This window comes from Delphinus delphis, chromosome 4 (genome assembly GCF_949987515.2).
Source record: "Delphinus delphis chromosome 4, mDelDel1.2, whole genome shotgun sequence".
NCBI lineage: Eukaryota > Metazoa > Chordata > Mammalia > Artiodactyla > Delphinidae > Delphinus > Delphinus delphis.
The window spans coordinates 25,770,279-25,781,370 of NC_082686.1; the positions used below are offsets into that span (position 1 = coordinate 25,770,279).

Below are 11,092 nucleotides of genomic sequence, written 5' to 3' on the forward strand. Positions count from 1 at the left end.
TTTATATAAACATTCTGTTCATGAGTTATTAGGTATTCTCTAAGGAGAAGGAAGCTTTCTCTACAGCTCTCTTCTTTCTGAGCTTTCATCAGAATCACCTTTAAAAATCTATTCACAACAATCTCCGTTTCTTCCAGCATCCACCTCAAAACTCTTCCAGCCTCTACCCATTACCCAGTTTCAATCACATTTTTAGGTATTTGTTAGAGCAGCATTCCCACTTACTGGTACCATTTTCTGTCTTAGTCCAGGCTTCTATAGCAAAGTACCATAGACTGGGTGGTTTATAAACAGCCTAAATTTATTTCTCACAGTTCTAGAGGCTGCAAGTCTGAGATCAGAGTGTCAGCCTGCCTGGATTCTGGTAAGGACCCCTTCCTAGGTTACAGACTGCCAACTTTTCCTTGAATCATCAAATGGAAGAAAGAGGGTGAAAGAGCCCTCAGGGTCCCTTTTATAAAGGCACTAATCCCATTTTTGAGGGCTTCATCCTCATGAACTAATCATCTCCAAAAGTATCCACCTCCTAATACCATCACATTTGGGGTTAGGATTTCAACATATGAATGCGGGGGCACAAATATTCAGTCCATTGCACCCTTCTCTACTCTACTTTGTGTCCAAGGAGGCTGACATTTGTGGGCCATGTCAACAGTCTCCCTCGCTCTCTGGTTTCTGTTGGGTTTGTCCAATGGAAGGGCATGGAAGGTAACCAGATGGTAAGTGAAGAGCAAGGTCAAGGTATCTTGATTTTTCCTTGTCCTTCTGCAGATGCCCACAGCTCTTGTAAGGCAGTTCTCTCCTATAAGTGCTCCCTCCAATATCTGGTAACCATTACTTCCCCCCTCTTGCTACTCTCTACTGTCATTAATCTTTGGATATTTCACTGTCCCTTGTTGAGTTTTCTTAACCCTTTCCCACACCTTTGAAAAGAGCCCATTCATTAAAGTCTCCTCCATTACTTCATTTGAGTATTTGCTATCTCTTTCTCGCCAGGACCCCAATTAATACACATAGCAGAAAACTTAATAAAAAATGTGCAAAATTTATATTAAGAAGCTATAAAGCACTAGTAATGGACACAAAAATGAGCATGAAAAAATGTAAAAACATACCATATTCTTGAATAGGAAAAATCAACCTAATAAAGGTGCAAATCTCCATTAATTAGTCCATAATTTTAAATTGATTCTAGTAAAAATACTAGCGATACTTATAACTAAAGAAGCCAATCTTAAAGTTTATATTAAAATATAACAAGCAAAAATAAACAGGAAAATTCTGAAAAAAAGAGAGTAACATGGAAGAACCAGCCCTACTTGTTATAAGTTAAAAGCTACAATATCAAGAATAACACAGTTCCTGCTCAAAAACTGATTTAAAAATTCATTAAAATAAAAAAGAAAGTTCAAACATAGACCTAAGTATATGAAATACTTTAGTATGTCATAAGAGTGTTTCAAATGTTGAAAAAGATAAATCGTTCAATAAATGATTTGGGGACAATCCAAACATTCACTGAAAAAAGTAGTCTTCCTTCTCTTTTTTTATTTTCCTTTTCTTTTTACAGATTTATTGAGGCATAACTGATAGACAAAAAAGCTGCACATATTTAATGTATACAATTTGATGAGTTTGAATACATGCGTACAACTATGATATCATTACTACAATCAAGGTAATAAACATATCCATCACCTCCAAAAGTTTCCTTGTGTCTAGTTTTTTTTTTTTTTCTGTTTTTTGGGTTTTTTTGTTTTTGTTTAGAGTAGAACATAGTATGAAATCCATCCTCTCAAATTTTTAAGTGCACGATACTATTTCGTTAACTACAGGCGCTACGTTGTACAGCAGATTTCTAGAACTTACTCAGCTCGTATAACTGTAACTTTATACCTAGTGAACAACAACTGCCCCTCTTCTCTTTGCCCATCCCCTGGCAACCACAATTCCATTAATATTTTTTGCTTCTATAAATTTGACTATTTTAGATAGCTCATGGAAGTGGAATCATGGAGCATTTGTCCTTCTGTGACTGATTTATTTCACTTAGCGTAATGGCTTTCAGGTCCATCCATGCTGTTGTAAATGGTAAGATTTCCTTCTATTTTTAAGACTGAATGATATTCCATTGTATGTATATACCACATTTTCTTTATTTATTCATCTGTTGATGGAAATTTGGGCTGTTCCCATATCTCGGCTATTGTGAATAGCTACAGTGAACATGGGAGTACTAATATCTCTTTGAGATTCTGCTTTCAATTCTGGGTATCCAAATACATACCCAGAAGTGGGATTGCTGAATCATCCAGTATTTCTATTTTTAATTTTTTAGGAACATCCATACTATTTTCCTTTTCTTAATCTCGTTAATTTGGGCTTCCTATCCCTTTTTCCTGAGGTGTGTTTAAATTTTGTGGCACCTAAGCATCAAAAGAAGATCATCTGACCCTGTGTGTCATCTGAGCCTAGTGGCATTTATTACGTGTCCATTGCCTCCTTCTGGTCCTTAGTACAGGCAGGGAATATCGAGACATGCCTCATCCCTGTCTGCATGGCTCCTTCAGGTCCAACACAATCTCTGCTACTACTGGGAGACTTCTAAGGGTTAAGACTTTTTCTACATCAATATTATATTGGGGTACAGGACATCTGTGTGATTATCTAAGGTGCCACATTTCCTCTAAAATATGGTACCTTCAAAGAATGGCTGTGCTAAGTGTTCTTAGTGGTCCTATATATGTATACTTTTAATGGTTAAAGTATTATTAGGGTCTAAGTTTATAAAGATCAAAACTGGGTAGCACGAGTGTGTAAATAGAATCCAATAAGGAAATAGAAACAGATGGCATCTTGCCATCTCTCCAGTGCTCTTCCTAAGGAGCAAGGCAGAGATACCTTTAATCACAGATACTACAAATTCATTTGAAATGTTTGTATCTGCTGGAGAAGATCTACCCTGATCTTATCCCCAGCTCTGCCTTTTTATTTTCTTGGGGCCTTAGCATTTTGGAAAATAAATGCCAGGGAGAGAATGAAAACCAATTTGATTTCACCAAACCTTCACCTTCCACATTCCTATCCAAGCAATGAGCACAGAATAGCATATACACTTAAATAAAGAAAAGGGCAAAAGAGTGAAGGCAAATATGAGGGTGGTAGAGGGAGAGCTGGGATTTCAAAAATCTACAAAATGCCATATTTATAATATAAAAAGATCCTTTAAAAGGACACTGAATGTCACAAGAAAACCAACTAAAGAATCAACTGCTTCACTTGACAATAATAATACATAAGCACATTTAAGAATGAAAGAGAGAAAACAGAAAGATTAAATTTTTTGCTTATTTTGGGCTTTGCTGGGGAATTCATTTGGGTGACTTCCACTACAAACTTATGTTTCCATTTAGACATACTGAAGTACTTCATTGAACCTACTGCAAAAACCATTCTCAACACCCTCCCTTTTATTCTCCTTCCCTTTATTTGTCCCTCAGGAAGAAATTCTCCTCCCCATTTATGTTCTTACCCCAAAACGCCACCACTAGGATCTTGATTCAATCAAAGACCCTCCCAGCATTTCTAATGACTCCTTTCTCTTCTCATGCTAATATGCTCAGACCTCTGCTCTTCAGCCCATCCCATATGTGTATTCTAGATTCATCTTTACCAAAACCTCACTGTTCTTTTTTGACTATGAAATATAGCAGGTACCTCTTACTTTAAGATTCAAGCGCTTCAAAATATGGCACTTTAAGAAAAAGGTCATGCTAAGTGTTCTTAATGGTCCTATATGTGTATGCCACTAATGATTAAAGTATTATTGGGTTCTAGGTTTATAAAGGTCAAAGACCAGCAGCACAGTGTATAAGTCAAGATTCAACCAGGAATCAGAAACCACTCTGAATATTTAAATCAGAGGGAATTGTGTGTAGGAAACTGATAACACAAGTGAGGCAAAAGCTGAGAAGCCAAATAAAGCTTCTGGTTGATACCAGCAGGCTTGAGGAACCAAAGGAGGAGGTGGTGTTACAGGAGCTCCAGGGCTGGGTCACCCAGGAGAACCTGGAACCATGGCAACCATTATCATAGACAGCAGGAGCCACAGAGGAGATGCAGGCACTGCCAGAAATCCCACCTGGGGCAAAGAGATAGAGGGAAAATGCCCCATTTCCCAGTGCATTTCCATCCCCTCATACCCTAGTCATCTATCTTGCCTTCTTTCTGTAACCTTACTCTTGCCCTGCAGCCCTGACCTTTAGACTGCTCCCCTATTCTGGACTTGGCTCATGTGGCCCTCACATCCCTACATCTCCAGCACTTCTTGCTACTCCAGATCCTGGCCCACCCTCACAGTACCACCAGTTCAGCTCTCAAGACCTTGCCTGAGTGAGTTTTCTGATACTTGCAAATGAGAGAGTCCTGATCCAATTCACAAACATCAATGCGGTCTGTCATCTGTTCCATAAATCTTACATTTTGTGCCTAAGAATAATGATGTCTTTTCTTTTACTTTCTCATTTTCTATTCATTTTCATCACCAGCACTATCGGTTGACATTCCTTTTGGAGTTACTGTTCATAGAGAAACATAGTTTTAATACTTCATCAGACATTATGTTCATAAGAACAGATAGAAATAATATAACTCCTGTGAACTAGAAATGCTGCACAGTCTTCTGGGTCTAAAACAAAAGGAAAACACATTCACAAGCTGAGCGAAGGGGACATCAGTGGACCCCATCGTGAGGCATCAGGACACTAGATTTGGCAGTTTGGCACAGTGAGTATACATACGGGCTTTGAGCCAGGCAGACATGTGACCATCTTAAGCCTCAGTTTCTTCATCTGTATATGGACATTTTACTAGTCCGTCTCTTATGGAGCTGCCATATTAAATGAGATAATTCATGTAACAGAATATTCAAAGTTCCTTGCACATACTGAGACCAATAAAATGTCAGCTTTTTTTTTTTTATTCCTACTAGAAATGGCAGAGGCTGATAATAGATGGTAGTTGACATTACCCAACACAGAAAATAAGTGAAGCATGAATTTATGGAATTGTTGGTCAAAATATATGTCTGTCATTTTTGACAAATTGCTGAAGGGAATCATAAGTACTATAGACCAGTGACTCTAACTTTAGTACCAGAAAATCTGGCAGACTAATAAACTACTAAATATACAAAGAGAGATGTGTATACATACACACAGGTACAGACATAACTTGGAGATAATTTCAGGTTTGGTTCCAGACCACCACCATAAACAGAATATCCCAATAAAGGGAGTCATGCAAGTTTTTTGGCTTCCAAGCATATAGAAAAGTTATGTTTACACTATACTATAGTCTATTAAGTGTGCAATAGCATTATGTCTAAAAACACAATGTACATACTTTAATTTAAAAATGCTTTACCGCTGGGACTTCCCTGGTGGCGCAGTAGTTGAGACTCCACACTCCCGACACAGGGGGCCCAAGTTTGATCCCCGTTCCTGGAACTAGATCCCACATGTATGCTGCAACTAAGAGTTTGCATGCCACAACTAAGGAGCCAGTGAGCCACAACTAAGGAACCTGACTGCTGCAACTAAGGAGCCCACGAGCCACAACTAAGGAGCCCATCTGCTGCAAATAAGACCGGATGCAACCAAATAAATAACAAATAAATAATTTTTTTTTAAATGCTTTACTTCTAAAAAAATTCTAACCATCTGAGCCTTCAACGAGTTGTAATCTTTTTGCTGGAGGAGAGTCTTGCCTCCATGTTGAGGGCTGCTGACTGATCAGGGTTGCTGAAGGTTAGGATGACTGTGGTAATTTCTTAAAATAAGACAACAATGAAGTTTGCCACATTGATTGACTCTTCCTTTCACAAATGAATTCTCTGTAGGCATGCAATGCTGTTTGATAGTATTTTATCCACAGTAGAATTTCTTTCAAAATCACAGTCAATCCTCTCAAACCTTGCCACTTCTTTATCAACTAAGTTCACATAATATTCTAAATCCTTTGTTGTCATTTCAACAATCTTCATAGCATCTTTGCCAGGACTAGATTCCATCTTAAAAAACTACTGTCTTTACTCATCCATAAGAAGCAACTCCTCATCCATTAAGGTATTATCATAAGATTGCAGCAATTCAGTCACATCTTCAGGCACTACTTCTAATTCCAGTTCCCTCGCTAGTTCCACCACATCTGCAGTTACTTCCTCCACTGAAATCTTGAACCCCTCAAAGTCACCCAGGAGGGTTGGAATCAACTTCTTCCTAACTCCTGTTAATGTTGATATTTTGACCTCTTCCCATGAATCATGAGTTTTCTTAATGATATCTATAATGATGAATACTTTCCAGAAGGTTTTCAATTTACTTTGCCCAGATCCATCAGAGGAATCGCTATCTATGGCAGCTATAGAATTACAAAATGTACTTCCTGAAAAATAAGATTTGAAAGTTGAAATTAATACTTGGTCCATGGGCTGCAGAATGGATGTTGTGTTAGCCGGCATGAAAACAACATTAATCTCATTATACATCTCCATCAGAGCTCTTGGGTAACCAGGTGCATTGTAAATGAGCAGTAACATTTTGAAAGAAATCTTTTTTTCTGAGCAATAGCTCTCAACAGTGGGCTTGAAATATTCAGTAAACCATGTTGTAAACAGACATGCGGTCATCCAGGCTTTGTTGTTCCATTTATAGAGCAAAGGCAGAGTATATTTAGCACAATTCTGAAGGGCCCTAGAATTTCAGAATGACAAATGAGCATTGGCTTCAACTTAAAGTCACCAGCTGCATTATCCCCTAACAAGAGAGTCAGCCTGTCCTTTGACGCTTTGAAGCCAGGCATTGACTACTCCTCTCTAGCTATGAAAGTCCTAGATGGCATCTTCTTCCAATAGAAGGCTGTTTTGTCTACAATGAAAATGTGTTGTTAAGTGTAGCCATCTTCGTTAATTATCTGAGCTAGATCTTCTGGATAACTTGCTGCAGCTTCTACATCAGCACTTGAGGTTTTATCTTGCACTTTGATGTTATGAAGACAGCTTCTTTCCTTAAACTTCATGAACCAACCTCTGCTAGCTTCAGATTTTTCTTCTGCAGCTTCCTCTCCTCTCTCAGCACTCACAGAATTAAAGAGACTTAGGGCCTTGCTCTGGATTAGGCTTTGGCTGAAGGGAATGTTGTGGCTAGTTTGGGTCTTCTATCTAGACCACTAAGACTTTCTCCACATCAGCAATAAGGCTGTTTCACTTTCTTATCATTCATGTCTTCAGTGAAGCAGCACTTTTAATTTCCTTCAAGAACTTTTCCTTTGCATTCAGAACTTGGCTAACTGTTTGGTGCAAGAGGCCTAGCTTTTGGCCTATCTCGGCTTTCAACATGCCTTCTTTCACTTGAACATTTAGAGGCCATTGTAAGGTTATTAACTGGACTAATTTCAATATTGCTGTGTCTCAGGGAATAGGGAGGCCTGAGGAGAGGGAGAGAGATGGGGAATGGCAGTCGGAGGAGCAGTCAGAACACACACAACATTTATCGATTAAGTTCACCGTCTTAGGGACTTTCCTGGCAGTCCAGTGGTAAGACTTCACCTTCCAATGCAGGGGGTGCAGGTTCGATCCCTGGTCTGGGAGCTAAGATCCCACATGCCTCACAGCCAAAAACCAAAACATAAAACAGAAGCAATATTGTAACCAATTCAATAAAGACTTTTAAAATGGTTCACATCAAAAAAAATCTTAAAAAAAAAAAAAAGTTCACCGTCGTATATGGGCACGGTTCGTAGTGCCCCCAAACAATTACAATAGTAACATCAAAGATCACTGATAGCAAATGTAATAATAATGAAAGAGTTTGAAATATTGTGAGAATTACCAAAATGTGACACAGAGACACGAAGTGAGCAAATGCTGTTGGAAAAATGGCACCAACAGACTTGCTCAATGCAGGGTTGCCACAAAACTTCATTTTGTGAAATATGCAACATCTGTGAAGCACAATAAAGCAAAGCACAACGAAACAAGGTGTACCTGTATACCTACAGATGTGAAACCACCTAAAAAAATTAACATAAATCCTCCCTGACCTCAACTGTTACTAACAAGTAACCATGTATTTAATCCCACATGAAAATATATTACAACATTTGTAAAGTACTTAATTATAGATGCAAGGATGATTTACAGCAGAATGTATGTGCACGAAATGCAAGTCTGAGCCCACAAGTCACATGTGCAAGAGATAGAATTTTATTTTTCTGGAATTCAGTTCATTATCTATTCCAAACTCGCATTCAGAAACTAAATCTCATGCAATACAAAGCCCTCCAGCCACCCCACAACTACCTCCCCTCCACTGGAGTGAGGAGACTAAAGCAGCATCAGTAACAGTTCCCCTAGTAGCCATAGCAGAGCCTGAAATGAAAGGAAAACTAGGTAACACTGACCTTGTGTTCACTTAAATTTTTGACATTTTTTTCACCATGCACTTTTATGTTAATTTTGAGTTTTCATATATTGCAGTAAAATATTATTTATCTTGATTAGTGAGTTCTTTGGTACCCCATTAAATTTTGCACCCAACGTGGGTGACTCACATGTTCCACCCTAGTCTCAAACCTTCTTCTTTCACCCTGAGATCAAGTTTAAGTTCCAGGAGCTTATATAGTTGTGACGGGTGAAGAGAGTAGGCTGGAGATGTAGGGTCGTCGTCTATCGAAACCAGCATTCTTTGAGATGCGTTTCTGGCAGGTCATTTGGCCTCAACTTCAAGACCCTTCAAAACTGGCCCTTATTCAATCACTTCCATGCCCACTCCAAGTTGCTCAGAAAACATTCATCTGCAATTCCATATCACTCTGGGGCTTCAGGTCAATTATTAGGGTTGTCTGAGATACTTTACCACCTGTGTCCCACTCTTGCATGCAGAGAAATTGTTCTACTCCTCTGCATGGCACAAAAAGATAGGCAGGAGCCCTGGGTGGTTGACTGAAGCCCATCTTCCTGGACACATCACACCACAAATTTTACACTTGATGTGTAATTTCAGAATATGTCCAGTCCTTGGCAGTCCATCTACTTTCCCAGGCTCCACCTGGGAATGGAGGCACTTGTCCAGAGGGTGCTGATAAATGTTTAACAACCAGTTCTCCAAGGTGGGATGGAAGAGCATTTGCCAATTTTCAGAAAGGAACACTCTCACCAGGGCTGATTTCAAGTCACCCGTGTAATACCAACAAGCTCACTCTACTCCTAAAAATGTGACAACTGGCTCTCAGAAGCAGGGATAAAGCAGACCCTGCACACTACAGCACAGGTCTCCTCAATTTCAGAGCCCCCAAAGCCTATCCAAGATCTCTGTCATTCTAGGGTTAAGGGCAAAGAAGGCAAAAAAGCAAGTGTTAGCCTCCAGTTTTCAGTGACAGTCTCATATCTAATCTCTTGTTTGCCTTCTCACCTTCTTTCTTCTCTGGCCAAGAAAAATAAGGAGCAGAAAGAACAACACTTTATCTAATCTTCCAAATCCATTGACTACTGGAAACGGAAATAGATTAGTCAAGAATTTACCTCTTTTGTAATCTGATTTATCTGTGTTGTCCCTTCCCTACGGCAAGGTAGGCAGAATATCTAACTGTTGAAATGGAGAAAACTGGATTTAGGAAATGTTAAAGGAAAAAGTATCAGTTTACATCTCAATACATATTATTCCACCACATAGTCAAAATAATCTCCAAAGATAAGTGAAATAATAATCTCTTATTTAACAACTTACAGTTTACTTGTTCATGTTGACCTGAAACAAACACACTGTCAGATGTTTCTCCAGCAAAGATGGGTTTATTCAGGATCAGCGGAGAATTGCAGTTTGGGGTCTGCAACCATAGTGAGCCACATGCAAGTGCCCACATGGCAAGGGAAATTTTAAAGAGGGGAAAAGGAAGTTGGAAAGGCTATAGTGTTCCCGGTGAATTTGAGGTTCTTGATGTCTCGCCGCAGAAAAAATTCAGTGAGAGACAAAGTGATAGGTAAGAAATGGATTTATTGAGAGAGTATTTAGAAAGAAACACATGCCACAGGCAGAGTGTGGGCCATCTCAGAAGGCAAGAGAGCCTCGAAATATGGCGTGGTTAGTTTTTCTGGGCTGGATAATTTCGTAGGCTAATGAGTGGGAGGATTCTTCTGATTATTTCAGGTAAGGGGCGGAGATTTCCAGGAATTGGGCCACTGCCCACTTTTTGGCCTTTTATGGTTAGCCTTAGAACTGTCATGGTGCTAGTGGGTGAGTCATTTAGCATGCTAATGTATTACAATGAGCGGATAATGGGGCTCAAGTTCTACTGGTAGTCAAATCTTCCACCATCTTGCATCTAGTTAATCCTAACCAGTTTTTGTCATGTCCTATGGCTATGTCATTCTTTTAAAGGTTGTGCCCTGCCTCCTTCCCTCCTGTTTCATTAGGCTACAAATAATCCATGGCTTTTCATTGGCTGAGTCCTTGACAGGAAAGAAGTCTCTCTTCTTCCTGCTGGGCTCTGCTATCATCACAGGGTGTGAGAACTCCTTCTTCTGGTCTCTCAACTCTATTTAATTGAGGTTTCTGCTTAATAATTTTTTTGCATGCAACACAGATTTATTGCATGCTATTACAAGCTCATTAAGTGTCAGGGTTTACGCTAGGTACTAAATATATAAAGATGAGTAAGTCTGGCTAATCTTTAGGAGTTCACAAACCTCACAGACATTCTCTAGAGTATTGGTTAAAATTAAATATATATATATATATTCCCATATATATTTGATTACAAACCATATATGCATATAAATTATATAAACTATATGCATACCACATAATAAATACATATATACACTATATATACACATAAACTTAGGTGTTAAAACAAAAGCAAACAAACGACAAAAAAAAAAAAAAACAAGAAAATGATTTATTGTAAATCCACCTTTACAGAGGGGTAAGGAAGAGCTTTGTGCTCAAGAAGAGGCTTCTAGATGTTGGCAATATTCTATTTCTTGATCTAAGTGGTACTTACATTGAGGTTCCTTAATTGGTACTATACATCT

General features: G+C 38.8%; 1 protein-coding gene across 1 annotated transcript in view; it reads right to left on the reverse strand.

Moving 5' to 3' along the window:
• Nucleotides 1-9,952, reverse strand: part of CHODL (chondrolectin) — a 347,429-nt gene extending 337,477 nt beyond the window's left edge. The window contains exon 1 of the mRNA XM_060010455.1: nt 9,786-9,952. The gene's annotated coding sequence lies outside the window, so the exon portion shown is untranslated. The remainder of the gene's footprint in view (nt 1-9,785) is intronic.
• Nucleotides 9,953-11,092: the final 1,140 nt, after the last annotated feature.